Below are 13,576 nucleotides of genomic sequence, written 5' to 3' on the forward strand. Positions count from 1 at the left end.
CATTCCTGTTATGATTATTACCACTACACTAAGAATCTTAGCTAATTATAAGCTGATTTCAAGTAACTTTCACATCTATCACTGAAATGAAAATTATTTCAGAGCCAGAGTGCATTCTCATTAGTACGTTCACAAAATGCACAGAAACTGTATGTTCCCATGATAGGGCATGGTGACAGAATTCTAATAGAGATAATAAATTAGCTTTAAATAATTTATTTTGACCTATTTCAACCTTTTTTTCTATTTTACTTTAAAAAGTGATGTATGGCCAAAATGAGTAGCTCATCTAATTTAACTGTATTGTAGTAAGTACTCTGGTGTATCTATTGAATTCAGTATAGCTATTGTAATGGGATTACAGGTCTTTTATATGTATTATATTTTAATGTTTTTAGTTTAAGCCTTAAATAGGGATGTTCTGGTAAATTCATTGTAAATTCCCCTTCTTAGAACAAGGCCTACACAGAACTGCAAACTGACTAGAGCAAAACAAGTCACTTTGCAAGGATTTCTATCAGTATTAATGTGCAAGCTGGGGGGGATCATATTTTTTTCCTTTATAGGGGAGATTTCCCTCATTTAGTTCTCAAAACCTCTTTTGCTTCACACTGCTTCTTAGTATGAGGCTTGAAAGGAAAAAATAAACATTACTGCAGCTTAACAAGTTATCACGTGTTGGCTGAGGCTTGCTAATTGTCCGTGTGAGCATGCTCAGCTGGCAGCAAATGCCCCCAGTGACAGGCAAGTTAAGTTACATTGCTCAGCACTGATCATGGGCTAATCAGCTCAGCTGGTGGAAGGCACTGGAAATTGCCAAGCAGTCTCTCCCAGTTAGGTTCAGGAAAAATACCAAATGATAATTGGAGGCTTTCAGCTATTATTTATCCTGCAAGTTTCTACTGGATAGCAATACCGAACAATTAGTCTTACAGAGTAGTTAGTGCCTGCCTTTTTCATCATGGCTAGAGCTGCTTTTAATCAGGAAATGCTATGTTTAAAAAAAGAAAAAAGGAATATCTCATGGCAATGTAGCTGTGTTGAAGGACTTTATTGAAACAAAGGACAGGCTTTGAAATACTATTTTCCTATTGATTCACTTAGCTGCTTAACATGAGAGTCTGTGAGGCAGCTGTTGTATGTGGAACACCTCAGAGCCCTTGCTTCAGTCCTCCAAGGCTGCAGCCCCACGGTGTAGCATAAGCAGGTATCTATAGCATCTCTATTAGGATAGTGCAAATAAGGAGGGGATGTTACAGAGGCTGCTGGCCAGTGGCAGGACCCTGTGTCAGCCAGACATTTAAGGTGGATCTGCTTCGACCATGAACTGCACAAAGAAGATCCAAAAGCTTTGAAACTCGGGTGGAAAAATGCTGTTTCATTATAATATGAACTAGAGACTTTATAAATAGGAAGAATTCAAAGCAATGGAGTCAGGCATAACAGAAATTAAAAGCATTTTAAATCACTCCATTCCTTCAACTCCAGCTCCCTCTGTCCTTGCAAGTGGGTCTTCACATGCAGACTGTTTCAATCCCCATGGCTGAGTCTGCCCAATTCTCATCTATCCCCTCTGTTGGGAAATGTCCTTCCCTCATCCCTGAGGGTAAATGGACTGCTCGAGTCCCTGTTCCACGTTGCATTTGTTCTGTATGATCTGGTGATAGCCAAGTTTTCTGCAGGATGCTCTTGCCTGCCATATGCTCCATCCTCTGGGCATTGCTCCTGTTGAGCAGGTCCAGTAGATGTTCCCTATAGAGAGTCCAATAGTTCTGGTCCTTTTTTTAAAGGAACACAGCACAATTATGTCAAAAAGAGAGGGAGAAAGAGAAATTTTTGTCACAGTGTCTGTGGAGGACTCAGACTTTCACCTTTTAAACAGTCTTTCATGGTAACAGAAAATAATAGAACCTCACACTGGATCTTATGTCTTCTCACAGCTTTCACTGACCATCATTATGTCATTGACCTGTTCCCTCATCATGAACATCTTCCCAACAGCAGGCCATGTGTATTACTAGAGGTTTTTTATAGCATCTATTTAGTTCCATACTGTGCTTTTGCCATATGAAGGTTAAACCCTCAGTGCTCTTACAAAGGTTCTGGTGCTTTTAGAATTTGTGTTTTCTCTCCAGAGATTTTTCTTGATAACAGCCCAGTACCTGTAGCTACAAGAAATCCATAGAGTGGGTCTGCATATTGAACAGTAGTATTTTTAGGCTCACATCTCCCAGTACCACTGTCTGTCAGTGCTCAGAGGAAACTCTGATGATTTTTTTATTCCTCTTTTTGTCTTAGTCTTGGTATCAGAAATAGAATGGTGCAATTGGATGTTTTCTTTGGAAATGAGCTACAAGACAACTGAAGTCAAATGGAAACTAAAAAAAAAATTCATATCTGTGATACTGTGGTCAATATTGTTTGAATGTATTCCCAGATATAAAAATGTAGATTGATGCAAAAGACAAACAGTGGAAAAAAAAGTTGCAGTCTCCCAAAAATAAGCCGGAAGGCCCTTGTACCTTATGGATTTACAGCACCTGAGCAGGCACAGCCTTGTCAGATGATCAACATCTTTTGCTTTGTCTTTCTGTTGTTCAATATATGTATCTTCCTCTTTGCTCACTGGCTTGGAATAGATCTTATATTTTTTCTATTGGCACATCCTCCCACATGCAGGGCAAAAATCAAGAACCAAAGTCTAGGAAAAGCAATAACATCGATAGGGGAAAATCTGGAAAGGAAACCACCTAGAAAATTACTACATTCTGTGCTGACACTGAAACACTAGTTAGGAGACTATATTCAACTAAGTAGCAATGGAAAAATTGATAAATGCCCCAAAATAACACAGTTTAAGATCATTATGTTTCCCAAGAATTTCAGACTGTGACACTACTGGTCAGAGAGCTGTTGGATGCTTTCAAATGGTACATGAAAAGACTGAAATTTCAGAAAACAGCTTTATGACTTCCATGAAGGCTTTTTTTTGTTGTTGTCCAGCCTATTGAGACAAAGGATGTAAATTATGCTTTTGATAAGAAGGTTTGTAGGAAATAAAAGATTGGCTTCTGTTTGCTATCAGGAATTGCAAAACGTATAGCAAGATATAATTTTAGAATAGGAAGGAGGAATTAAGAGCTGGGAACATCCAACTGCCCATCTTCTGTTGATCAGGAAAAGATAAGGCAAATTTTGGGATAACCGAATAGTAAGTTGTGGGGGTTTTTTCCATGGAGACAAAATTTTCATTTGTAGTAGTGGTTTCCAGGGCAACAGTAGCTCATAAAAAGACATTTCTAGTATATAAACAAGCATTTCTGTCAATACCGAGGACATCTAGGTTCTTGCATCCCTGCTTTTAGATAGACTATGTTATATGATGTGGACTCATTTAGTTTAAAACCTAGTCAGGGTTCACGTGTAGTTCAAAAAGAACCAGTGCTTCCAGAAAAACTGTTTATATGTAGCAAAATCTGTACACAATTATAATCGGAACAGGATCTGTGGCACTAGTCCAAAAAGGATTAAACTAGTATTTCTGTTAAAGGTGACACCTTAATATTCTGCGTTAAATCTGATTTTTAGTGAGACAAAAAGCTGCTACAAACTGAATTATAGGATACATAAAGAAATGTATTCTAGATTTCCTTCTCTTATCAGCTGTATTTATTAATTCAGCCTTTAGATAGAGAATATTTTCTTATTTCCTTAATAATAGTTAGAAAATTGATTTATTGCTTTCCTGAATAGTTTGAACTTTATGCGTCTGACTTCTATCAAGCCAGTTGGATAAAATACTCCATCCAGGGTGACTTCAGACTTATTAGATTCATTAGAGGAGTAAAGCAGGTTGATGCCAGTAATCTACATAAATACTGGCAAACAGCAAAACATCAGGGGGGGATCAGGATGAGGACTTAATGGTTTTTACTTTATTACATAATTTCTGTATGCCAAGACACTTTCCATTTTCTCTTACTTGTACACAAATAATGGGTTTGGAGGGAGAAGGTTTAATTTGCTAAAAAGTAAAACAAAATACAAATTATTTTCTAGTTAATTTGGGATGTCAAGCAATAGTTTCTGAACAACCTGAGCGTTATGACAAGCATATTGCCTAGACATCTACTTTAAGAATCAACTTAATCATAGACAATGGAGTGAATTGATTATTGGTAACCATTGAGAAAGAGGAAAAAAAAAAAAAAAGAGGCTGTGTACTGTAAAGGTCTGTATTAACCTGTTTTACTGAAAATTGGTGACATAAGGCTGAGCACAATCATTGACAACTAGTTAATTCTGTATGTAACATTACAACAGCACATTTTGTCGTCACCAAACTGAGAGAAACGTAGTGATAGGCAGGATGCATCCTGACCATGTTTGGTTCTCAGTCTGAAATCAGACACATGGTGTGGAATCCCACCAAGCCTTTCCCTTATCTGGAGAGGTGTTTTGGGTTTGTTTTTTTTTTTTTACATATGATCTTGCTAGACACTGGCTGAAAAATGAGTGGGCTAATGCGGTTTGTCACAAGCTAATGCCCTGTGAGAAGAGTTTTTGTTCTCCTCAAGCTTTGCAACTTCCTCTTGCCAGGTTGAAGCCTGGCATGAGTACCGTGCCTGAATACACTCTGTTGAAAGCCTAGTTGAAACCGCATGGCCAAGGCCTCTTTGCAACCCCCACCTTTTTCCATATTGCCACAGCCAGGTAAGCTCTTCACAGTAGCCTTGCTCCCCTCACAGCATTTGTCCTCCTTAGCTTCTAAAAGGCAGGCATGCACATTCACAAATCCTCTGAATCTTCCTTGCAGCTTGTAAGGCAGTCCTACAGTGTGACACCTCCAAACAGAAAATCAGCCTTCTCTAATGACTCCTAGTGGGATGAGTAGGACAGACCCTTCTCCTCTTCATGGTACTCGCCTCACGCCACCCCATGGTCTTGCTATTCAGTCTGAAAATCTTTCTTGTCTCTTTCCCATCACATCCACTCTATAGCCAGGCATCAGATGCAGCATATTTGCTCAGGCAGTATTTTGTAAGATGACAGATTGGCTGGAAGTGAGGGGAAAGGAAAAGGACAGTTATTTCCATTACTCTTACCATTTAGTTAAGAGGTAAATGTTTAGCCCTTGTGGCCACAGAAAAATGTGTGCCATTCATGATCCGACTCCTACTTTTTGGGACAAGCACCGATGTTTGTAGAAACCTTTAATTAAAGATTGCATCCTTCCAGGGCTGCTATGTGAGGTTATAATATTGTTTGCCAAATTAGAGATACAGAACCCCCTGGGATCCTGAAGGGGTTGCCTTTTGATAAGGCAATTGGTATCATCTTGCCTTATCAAGATTATTGTGCTCCTGTGCAGGAATCCAGCTGCTGGCAGCTGCTGCCTATCTCCAGACACTGCATGTCCTTCTTAGCTGGGTATCAGCCTGCTGAGTGCAATGGGTTGCTTTTAACTACAAGGTAACACTAGGAATGACTCTACTGGGACTCTGGTACTGACATATAAAGTTAATATTTGCAAGTAGATAATTTCTCAGAGCATGGGCAAGAAGTAAGTTAAGAGCTATGCTAACGTGCTCAGCCTGCACCAGTGTATGGGAGATGCAGGAACTAGTTTTAAAGTGTGTGATGGGATTCATGTCAAGTGGTTGTGCGATGAATCGCCTTCACATGAGTTGCCAGCTTCAACTGGATCTGTTCCCTGCGCTCAGAGGATGCATAGGGTTGAAAGCCCTGCATGTGGCCCCTTCAAGCCTCTGTCTTCTGTTGTGTTGACCTGGACAAAGATAAAATGTGCTCAGGTTATGCTCAAGGACAAATAGCCAATGGGTAAAGGCATAGCTGAAGGAAGAAGTGTCTTTAAAAAAAAGACTTGGGCTCTGACAGTGTGAGGTGTGATAACTGTTAATAAGTAGTTGTATGTTTGTTTAAAAGGAAGAGAAATCCCAAACTTATTCAGTGTAGGGTGTGGTGCTTGCTACTTACTTGGCTTATTTGTTGTAGCCCCTGAAGATGAAGGTATGGGGGTTTTTTTGACAAAATTTAAGTATTTTAATACATCCACTCTCTTAGATTCTGTTCAGCTTTTATCCAGCTGTGATCCCAAGTTCATTTAAGAGGGTTTAGGGTTTATTTAACCCTCCTGAAAGTTAGTAATGGAAGTGTTAACAGGATATAACAGCACAACAGAAGCAGATCCTTAGGAGGAAGGTCCAAGGACAGGAATGAGACATAAATATAAAATTACATTCTCTCTCCATTTTTGTCTTTCTACTTCTGTGACTACTCTCTTCCTCACTGTAACAGTTCTCATTTCAGTTCTGAGAATGTATCAAAAAAGGCATGAAAATTTGCATTTAGATGTACAGAGCTTAATTCAGAGAGATTTCTAAATTAAATGGTTGAATTTAATTGTAAAACTTAATATATTTAGCACTCTCATCCCTGCTTTTCCTCCCCCACCACACCACCCCAACTAGGAACTCCAAATATGCATTTGGCAGAGAAACACAGTTGGAAATTTTGCATTTCACTTTTTCATGCTCAAAATCATTATGTTGATGAACTCAACACAAGTATGCCCTAACATCTTGGCTGTAAAAAGGGTGATATTTTGCACTTCATTCTTAATGTGACTTTTAAAGCATCATCCCATCATTCATCAAAACCTAATTTAATTTCCAATGAAAAGAAGAAATTCTACTGTAATCAGTATAAAAATTGCTGCCTTTAGAGATTTGCAAGCTTTGCCTTTCTGTTAGTTTGGATTTCAACTTTTTGTGTCTGAGTCCTCCCAATTTCATATTAACAAATTTGAGTATTAAATGCTACATGTACATGCTTTGCTATTTCTCAGATTGGTTCTCTGGTCATTGGTAAGTGTGGTTATGAAAGACAGAGGCTTGCATTTACAAATACCTTATAGGGTAGGATTGTACACTCCTGTTTCATAAAGTCAAAAATAAATGTATGTTCATTAAGTAAAATGATAGGAAACTCAAAACTATTTTAAAGATGGCAAATAGTTTTATCATAGAGTGTGTAATTAGCCATGGAGCTGATTGGTACAGAAACCCATTTCAATGAGTTGGGTGTGGTTTTTCTTTGGTTGATCGTTTGGGTTTTTTAAGGGTGAATATTCTTAAGAAGAAATAATATCCAGTTGCTACAGTCAGTAACAATTTTAGAGAGATGAAACCTCATATTTCAGCCGAGGAAAGGAGGAGGACAGGAAGAAAACAAATGTGAAAGAGAAGTGGCAGAATGTGGATTATTTTCAAGCTTTCACAGCTTCCTCTGAAATGTCTGATGTGGCTACTGCCGCAGGTTACGGGATTAGAGCACCTTGGGTTTGATTCACTATGGCAATTCTTGCATCAAACAGTAAGAGTAACTCTAACCACTAAACCAAACTGTCTGTGGATGTGTAGGATGTCTGTTTTTAAAAGTCCTAGAATGAGGACTGTACCTTCCAAACAGATGTGCCCTGTCTCATACAGAAAGGGCTGTGCAGGATTCACACAGTGAAATTATGTGCCATGTGCTACATACATGCAAAATAAATCACCCCAGCCTCAAGACTTTTCAGTAAGTCATTGCTTTTAAGTAGTTTAATTCTGCAAAATGCATTTGTTAGTGAAAGCGATAACAAAATGTGACTGTGGGACTCGCAATCCAAGTGGAAACAGTTATGTAGTGGAGTACAATCCAACAGAAATTCTCTAAAATAGTGTACAGCAGTAAATACAGGCAAACCAGGGCAAGCATACAGATCTGCAGAAGTTTAAAATATTTTATGTGGCACTACTGAAACTTGTATATAGAATATCAAATGTAACTAAAATCACTGTTATGGGGAAAACATTGCAGAGATCAAAAAGGGTAAGAGAATGTAAGGAGGCAGAGACTATCTTTTAGTATTTTGGCAGTGCAAATAGTGACAAAAATTAGCCAATGTAACTTTTGTAGATAAAATGCCTGGTGCAAAAACTTATTTGTTAAAAAAAAAAAAGGTAAGAAAAAGACACTGGAGTGGATCTTAATGATCAGCTTAAATAACAGCTGACACAACAGATGATCATGGAACAGAACCAAGGGGAAAACCAGCCTACAGAAATGCATCTGCAATTTCACTATAGTTTGGCTATGATCAAAAGCAAGCAATAACAGAGCAAATGGCAAACACCAGCCCAAGTGCTTTTCTAAGCCTAATACAAAAGATTCAATTGGATAGGTTCTTCAGTTAGATCTTGAATGTTAGGATGCTGACCTGGAAATGTATTTTAATCGAATTAATTCATGTTTTGTTACCTGACTTTAGAGTGCAGTGATATGATTTGCCCCTTCAAATAAAATTGATCCCTAGTTTACTTTCAAAAGCAAAAAGGGTATTTTTTCATTGTTACATTTGTCTCCAGTGTTGAGTTTCTGATTTTGCTTTGTAGTTGTCACACACCGTTAGGGAAGTACTACCTGGCTTTATTTTTTAATTCAGATATGAAGAAACACTAAATAAAATATGCATCATCAAAGGCTAGGTGAGGGTTTATGGGACCATTCTTTTTTATTTCATTCTTTGCTGTTAGGTTCAAGACAGAATTCTAGAAAATGATATAACTCTGTGTCCTGTAAAATAAAAAAATCTACTTTCTAATTTGTAATTTAATCACATAATATACAATTGTCTCTTATTTGAGAAATGCAGGCTTTATTGCCAGGAAATACTGATTTGTTTAATGGATTTCAAGTTTACCTGCTTGTTGGAGTGCACGTGGCCAGCCAAAGACATGAGGCAGCTATACAACATCCTACCTGTGCAAAGGGAAGAGGCTGTCTTAGCAGACCCATTTTACTGTTAATCCTCCTTCTGCGTAGCCTGTTGCAGCATCGTTGAGTCCCTGCTGGTAGGGAACGCAGAAGTAGTATGGCTATAAAGAGAGATTGCCATGTAGAAAGGAAACAAGGATAAGCTGGGGAGCCTCTGGAGCTGCCAACCTTCAAAAGGTGGCTGTCTGGTGACCATCGCGTTTGTCTTCAGGGTATGTAATAGCCTGCTGATAGAGAGACAATCCCTACAAAAGGTTGTCGTTAAATGTCTGCATAAAGCCGCAAAGTGTGTTTGGATTTTTGTTGAGGTTTTTTTTTCCTCTGGACAACTTACATTTTGAAATGTTTAAATGTAACACATACCCTCTTTATTTTCAGAACTATAATTGCCATTGCTTCTGGTGACCTAATGATCTGATTAGTATTTTGGGGAAGGCAGAGATAGGGGCAGTTTTCCTGCAGCACTTAAATAATACCTTCCATTGCCTAAGAAGAAAATTATAAATATGTTTTACTTCTGCAGTAGCCTAGAATGAAGGATTATTCATCAAGTGTGTCAAAGCACTGACTGGTTTTAACATCACCAAGGCTTGTGTTGTATCATTAACTGGTAGAACAGAAAGTTATTTGGGGAAAATGATCACAAACCTTATTTGTGGTTATATAGCTAGTGGAAAAAAGGGCTCTTTTTTTCCCCTCACAGACAATGCTATCTCAGTCATGAGTGTTAAGTCTGTCTTTGGTATAAGATTCAAAACTTATTGGTATTGAACCCATACAAATACTCTCTGAGCAAATCATAAGTAGCTATGCAAGGACAGAGGAGGGAGGAAAAAGCCAATGCACTTGCAAATCATTGCTGAAGTAATAGTTAAATGAAGACTATGAATCTCAGAAAACTACAGGTGATCTTTTTGGAAAGACTACAAATTGACCAAGGCACCAAAATTACTGATATCTCAGCTGGACATGAGAACCTTGGAAAATTCTGTCCATGCACGCTGCTCTTGAAAACAAAGTCCAATAAAGTTAAGCAGTATGCTAATATATATGTGTGTACATGCACTATATACTATAAGTAGTCATAGCATTTTTCTTAATTCTTCTTACTGCTGATTTTTTTTTTTAAAGCTAAAAATTATCATAGAATGGTTTGAGTTGGAGGGGACCCTAAAGATTGTCTAGTTCCAACCCCCCTGCCATGGGCAGGGACACCCTCCACTAGACCAGGTTGCCCAAAGCCCCATCCAACCTGGCCTTGAACACTGCCAGGGAACAGCTTCTCTGGGCATCCTGTTCCAGTGCCTCACCACCTTCATAGTGAAGAATTTCTTCCTAGTATCTAATCCAAATCTACCCTCCTTCAGCTTAAAGCCATTACCCCTTGTGCTATCACTACATGCCCTTGTAAACAGTCCCTCTCCAGCTTTCCTGTAAGCCCCTTCAGGTACTGGAAGGCCGCTGTAAGGTCTCCCCAGAGCCACCTCTCTCAGCCTGTCTTCACAGGAGAGGTGCTCCAGCCCTCTGATCAGCTTCGTGGCCCTCCTCTGGACTCGCTCCAACAGCTCCATGTCTCTCCTGTACTGGGGCCCCCAGAGCTGGACGCAGTACTCCAGGTGGGGTCTCACCAGAGCGGAGTAGAGGGGCAGGATCACCTCCCTTGACCTGCTGGTCATGCTGCTTTTGATGCAGCCCAGGATACAGTTGGCAGAATGTTAATTTAATTTCAAACACAGCTGGTTTTATAGCTGCATATGGACTTGATTGCATGTATTTATAATTTTTTAATTTTTAATCAGAATTGCTGTTTTCAAACTATAATTGAAGAAGCTGTTGTAAACACCAGAACATGCTTGTACATTTTCAGCAATACCTTCATTCACTTAAAAGGATACTATCCACACTTAAGATTCACTTAAAAGGATACTATCCACACTTAAAATTGTACACGGGCTGACATAAAATCAAAGTTATTGCTTTGTTGCAAATTATGTGAATGAATATAATCCTGAACACCAGTTTTGTTAGGCCCTTGCTAATAATGGACTGCAGTTTACTTAGTATTTCAATATTCCATGTATTGACCAAGGTGCAGCTTATCAAAAAATTACTTTTTACTGTGTAAAATACATTGGAATGTACCTGCAGTATGCACAGCTCCTGATATACTGTTTAATGAGTTTAAAGTCAGTCCATTAAGGTCAGAGCTGTTCCTTTCAGTAGCATGTCAGCTGACAGTAATTACTGTAGGTTATAGTATTCTGATATATGGAATAAGCAGAACAACCTCCTGATAGCTTTGGAAAAGAATGTAGCTTAGTTGTATGCGTGTTGGTTTTTTCTCATTCAAAATTATTGGTACTAGTCAAAGACAGGTTAAGAAGCTAAATTTGTTTACTGTGTGCTGTTGAAGTCAGAAGAGGTAAGCAATTCATTGGGAAAAGAAAACCATTCAGCTCCAGTGATCCACACAGCTCAGCTCCAACTCTGTTATTTAGCTGTTGTTAGGTGGAAGGAAATAAGATCTGGATGATTTTTTGTTTTCATTTGTTGCACCACTCTCCATGGGAATTTATGATCCACATTAAATACTGCTGTAAAAAGTAACTTCTCTGCGTAAAGCTACATAAAACTTCTGGGTTGAAAATTTGAAGCAGGTTGAAAATTTGAAGCAGTTGGCTTCACCAGGCTTTTGTAAAGCTTCATAATTAAATCTTGACATATTCCACAGTAGGATGTGAGTCCTTTGTGTTATGTCCGTTGAGTATAGTCAAATGAATTCCTCACTCTAGTCCTATATAAGAGTAATTTAAAACAACAAAAAGACTTGTTAGACTTGGATATTTAAATGCAGTCAGTTTTTCAGGCACAGTCAGATGCATATGTCAAAGCTCACAGGGAAGGAGCCTTGTGTGAAGGAGGCTCATACTGTGTCTTCAGATGCTGTAGGACTTCATTTATGTTTGTCTCAATTTTCCCCTGTTGTGTTTTGTACTGAGCACGCTCCATGTCAACTGGAGAGCAGACAACTATGATACTGGAAGAGACCATAAATTCTCAGCAACACTGCTAGACCATGATGCAGTCTTATTTTTTTAGAATTGGGAATTCCTGTGTGCCCAAAACTTGGATGCACCTGGATTTTTTTCTGCTGTTTTTATTTGCATGTAACTGGCTAGTCCTGTGTTTCCTAATGACTTTTATCAATTTCAAATTTACCAAATTAGAGGAATTAAAATTTCAGAGACACTATTTATATTATTGTTTCATGAAAATAAATGGTAACATAGAAAATCTGTTCATTTAGCAAGGACTTGACCCTAATTGATTTTTAGCCTGGAATTCTGACATCCAATCTTCAAGACACAAATCTGGGGGAAACCAAGATTCCTTTCCTTCCTTTACTTGTAGAATGACTTTTTGGGTTTTTTGGTTGGGTTTGGGGTTTTTTGAATGAGGATCAGTGTTAATATATAATGTCACCAACAGGAGGTGATCAAGAAATGAGGGAGAGGAGGGAGGAAAGAAAGCCTGACACTTCTGAAAGTAAGGAGAGTTAGTATTCTTTTGATTTTGTTAAAACCTAATGTTTGCTTAAGATAGTCATCCGTAAAGAGAGGAAGTTGGGGCTTTTGTGGGAAACATATCAGTGTCACGGAGATGCTGAAGTCCAGTGTATAAAACTTTACGAAAATGGATGAGGAGAATACGTTTGGATGCAGAACACTGAGGAAAATCTCAGGTGCAGTAGTTTTCTGAGCTGTGGTCTTCTAGAGTAAGAGTCACTTTCTCCATAGCTATATTCATCAAAGCGAATCAGTTGTATGTAGTTCTTCCTATGGCATCTCACTGCTTCACTTGAAAATTTAACAAAGGCAAAGCAAGTGATACTACTCTTTCATATCTGGTGTCAAAACCTGGAGCCGGCCAAACTTTGACTGTGGGTTTTAGCATCTACTCTGTAAGATTAGAAGGTCCTAGACTGACACTGGATAGAAGTTGTAGGCTTCTCATTTTCAAGGACCTGCCCTTTAAAAAAATCTTGAGTTTAATTTCATAGTCAAAGATGGTATCAAGCTATTATCTGGCTGAATAGTACAGCTATTCACTTCTCTGGGTAATATTGCACAGTTCAGAAGGTTTAGGATACGTTAATGAAGGAAGAGCTCTCAGATAAAAAAGAAATATCTTTTCTCATTGTTTAACTACTGCTCTTTTTATATAAAGAAATCTTGCAAAGGGTAGACTCAGTTAAATATGAAAGGGTGGAGTTTTAGCTCTGTATGATTTCAGCTTTTGTGTTGTGATGCGCAGTGCTCGCATTCCACCGTCTCACCCTCACCCTTCAGGGAGATCCTCTGGTCCAACTGCTACTGATGTCAGGGTTTTGATAATTCACTTCTGCCAGAAGGAGGAAGCTAAAAACTTGCACGTCTCACATGCTTATGAATTTTTCTGCTCACTTTGATACTAATTCTAATATTTCTCCTGTACATCATATCAAAGTTGTTGTAAATGGGATTCTGTAATTGCAGAAGGAAGCTTCCAAAGCAAGATATACACATATATTAAACTTAATCTACTTTCATATTTCTGTAATAGAAATGTTAACTTAGGAACAAGACTGACCTAGTTATTCACCTAAATCAATCCCCAGTGAAATAAACTGGTGGAATTTCTGCTGACCACGTAGGAATTGCAGTTTACCCTAAATCAGAAGGATAACTGTAGAAAGGAA

At 38.5% G+C, this 13,576-nt stretch overlaps 1 protein-coding gene across 9 annotated transcripts in view; it reads left to right on the forward strand.

Moving 5' to 3' along the window:
* The window catches only part of EPHA6 (EPH receptor A6), a 511,564-nt gene that overhangs the window by 460,562 nt on the left and 37,426 nt on the right, over positions 1 to 13,576 (forward strand). The gene's annotated exons all lie outside the window — the stretch shown is intronic.

Source organism: Balearica regulorum, chromosome 1 (assembly GCF_011004875.1).
Source record: "Balearica regulorum gibbericeps isolate bBalReg1 chromosome 1, bBalReg1.pri, whole genome shotgun sequence".
NCBI lineage: Eukaryota > Metazoa > Chordata > Aves > Gruiformes > Gruidae > Balearica > Balearica regulorum.